General features: G+C 40.7%; 1 pseudogene; it reads right to left on the bottom strand.

Moving 5' to 3' along the window:
* Positions 1 to 492: 492 nt before the first annotated feature.
* Positions 493 to 2943, bottom strand: LOC119346907 (annotated as a pseudogene).
* Positions 2944 to 3833: the final 890 nt, after the last annotated feature.

Genomic DNA, 3833 nt, shown 5'->3' on the forward strand with positions numbered 1-3833 from the left:
TGAGAAACGATGAACACCTACATCCTGAGGCATGACTACCGACGCTCCTTCTAAATTACTAAATCGGCATAGTACAAATGTATAGTAAACGACAAGTCCATCGAGGCCGTCAGACGCATCTCGACCATCGTGCCACGGCTAGTCCGGTCATTCTTGCTAAGGGCGCCTAGATACCCCCTTGTGATTTTGTGTCTAGCCTACTAGTTTCATCTAGTCTATTTTAGCTACCTCACAGTGCCTTTTATAGCAAACCCGCCAGTGTTCGACTTAAACGCTAACCCTCCGCATACATCATGCCCAACTATAGCCCTATACACATATTCCACACCAAGCACCTAAATGACATATAGACATACACCATTGTGAAATATATGTGCACGCTTTGAGTGCCCATGTCATCAAGATCATTGCAATAGCATGTGCAAATGAAGCTACGGGTTATTACCTGTAATTAGAAAGATGTAAGTAGAAGAGCTTTCAGTAGTTGTGTACCTGTGATTCTTCTTGTCCTTGTTCCTCATTTGGTTCTTCTGGCTCAAATATTACTTTAGGGATGTGAGAAACCTTATATGCATCCTCCCTGCGGGACCTTCCAACGAGACTTGAACAACCAGAAATGTACAGTTCCTCCAAGGCAGTAAGGTTTTGTATGCTTTCAGGCAAAGATGTGATGTTGGGACAGTCTCTGATGTGAAGTTCTCGTAGGGAACTGAGATGTCCTAGCCATTGCGGCAATATATCTAGTCCTTTGCACTCGATAAGCATTAGTACTCTCAGAGCAGTGAGGTTTTTCATACTTCCAGGCAAAGATGTTAAATTGCGACAATCTTTTATGCCGAAGACTTCTAGAGAAGTGAGATGACCCAGCCATTCAGGCATCTTCTCTAGGTCGTTCAACGACATCAAACTTAGCTTTCTGAGAGAGGTGAAGCAGCGAATGACCACTGGCAATGCCCTCAAGTCGCGACAGGAGGTCAATGAGAATTCTTCGAGAGTGGGGAGTTGCACTAGTCTATGCCACCTGTTTGGACGAAAGATGCAGTTTTTATACCCATCCGACAAGGAAGAGTGGAAGATGAGAGTTTCCCAAATCTTAGTCCTGCCAAAACTTCATCGCTATTGTCCAAGCACCAAAACATACTTCTGGGGGGATATGGTACGAACTTCAACTTTGGGCAGTCCTTCAACTCTAGATTGTGCAAATTAGGGATTAAAAATTCTCCATTGTCTTCGCCTGTCTGTGTTGTCCACCATTCCACCAAATTTTCCATCAACTTCAACTGTAGCAATCTTAATTTTGTACAGGTTCCACCCTCTCCATAGAATTCCTTGCCAATTTTCGTGACGTTGGGAATTTTCTGCAGATATAGACTTCTTAAATTTGGTAGCTGCCCAAACGGAGGAAGATTATCACATGCACCTAAATCAAAAAGACTCAGATAGGTAACGGAAGGGAGGTGGGAGGATATGTGTGACATCCAGTTAGGGAAACCCTTGCTTGTATACCCTTGTATCATAAACTGTTCAAGATTTCGAGCTGGTATGAGCCTCTCCAGAATAGATTCAGCCGAACATGCATCAGCCTTCATATTCCGCTTGTTCCATTGGAGAGCTAGCTGCCGAAGACATGTTTTATCACGCAGCTTGATTCTCTCTGCGTCTTCTGGTTTCTCGACACACTGAAGAGATCCAATTAACAGCTCACGACAATTCTCATGTGCAAGCTCCACTATACTGTTGTCTCCTGAAGGTGTCTTGCATACTGTGTGTACTGTGCGGCCTGGCAAATTTAGAATCTTCTTTATTTCCTGGGCTTCTCCAAACACCCTAGGATGTCCTGACGTGACCACAAATTCGGTGAGACTAGCCATTTTACTGATGCTATCTGGCAAGTGAATGAGAGCACCAGCAGAAATGTCCAATATTTGGAGATTAAGATCACCTAGTGAGGAGGGGAGCTCTAACATCCCTAAACAATATGACAAATTGAGACACTTGAGATTAGTCATCTTGCAGATTGACTCGGGCAACTGTGCTAGTCTGGGACAACTTGTTAGGTTTAAAGATTCAAGCTCTAAAAGGTCACCAAAACATTCAGGGAGTACTATAAGGGCACGGCAATCTGAAAGGTTTAGGTCTTTCAAATGCTTCAGTTGGCAAAATGATTCTGGCAGAAATGAAATCTTGTAGCAACCAGAAAGGTTCAAGAACCTAAGATTTTGAAGATTGCCGAAATCTTGTGGAAGGTTTTTTAACTCATGACAAGCTGGTAGGTTTAAATGCTCTAAACACTCTAGGCTAAAATTGTCCGGAAGTTTGGTTAGCTTGGAACAACTTGACATGTTTAGGAATATGAGTTTACTAAGAAGATGAAAGTTATCAGGGAGCTTATTGAACCTCGAATTGCCAGCTAGGTCCAAATAACCGAGTTTGTTGAGGCTACAGATACTGTCAGGCAAAGTTTCAAGTGCGCAATTGGACAGAATTAGAGTTTCCATATTTTGAAGTGTATGGAAAGACTCCGGAAGTGATGTAATTGGCAAGCTAGAGGCATCGAGGTACCTAAGTAGCTTCAACTGAAGCACGGAAGATGGCAAAAGTATGTTGCTTGGAGTAGATTGCCCCACAACTAAACATCCACTTAGGTCCAAGACCCGTATATACTTAGTTCTGGAAAATGCCTTTCGGGGGAGCTGCTGTTTCTCTGAATGTCTTACGTGGAAGGATCTGATGTTGCCTGGCAGATCATTGAAAACCTTACACTGATTCTCGTAGTCGATCAACTGTGCATGTCGACAATAATGACGTTTTGCTTTCTTCCTACTCCTCTGCTCGGTAGCACTTAGAACAACGGATTCATGGCCCAAAATTATTGTCGCAAGATCATGCACCAAATCATGCATGGTGAGCTCTCGAGGAGCATTGGCATGTACTGGACTTGACCTAATCTGCAGAGGGAAGTACTATAAATTTAGTCTTGTAAAATAAAATGCAAAACCCACATGGTTATGCTTAGCTACCAAGTGAAGAATCCTTGTATGATAAACATTAACTTATAAATTAGTGGCTGCAGGATAGTGACAAAACAAATGCATGAAATCTATGCGGCTCGTCTACCCCCTAATTGATGATTAATTCTTCTAATGGTTAATTAGAATGCTAATACCTTCCTCCCTTCCAACTCGCCCAAATGGTTGATTAGTCAAGTTGAATCTTGCTATTTAAAATATGTTCTGTTGGGTGGCCGGTATTAACAATAGAACATTGAACGTCCTGTGTAAATCTATAGTTCTCTTCCAAATATATAATAGTTATAGAGTTTGTGTGTGCATGATTACTAGTTTATGTTAAAAATAGAGGGCTGATGACTTAATTCTGGATTTTTTATAGTGTGTTAAAGAGTATTATATGTTCTATATTTGATCTTTCCTGGTGTGCATAATAGAAGTAGTACTCTCTCTCTCTCTCAATTCCAAAATACTTGTCTTTTGGAATCTTGATACAATCATTTTTTTTAAATGCATATCTATTAAAAATAATACTACATTGCCATAAAAGTATATTTGATGATTTAGCAGTATCGGTTTGATGTTCTCAATGTTCGTAGTTCTTCTATATTTGATAACGCGACCTTTTTAAAATATAACTTTACTACTCCCTACTAAAGTTGTATTAAATCAGTATGATCAGATTTATATAGTGGTACTTCTATATTTTGGAAGAGGGGATGCATATCATCATTAGGCTCCAACTGTCTAAATTATTGTATAATCTCTACAACAGTTCTCATAAAATGGAAAGTGTCTGTGCCCATGATTGGTGAATTTCACTAT

Source organism: Triticum dicoccoides, unplaced genomic scaffold, assembly GCF_002162155.2.
Source record: "Triticum dicoccoides isolate Atlit2015 ecotype Zavitan unplaced genomic scaffold, WEW_v2.0 scaffold54646, whole genome shotgun sequence".
NCBI lineage: Eukaryota > Viridiplantae > Streptophyta > Magnoliopsida > Poales > Poaceae > Triticum > Triticum dicoccoides.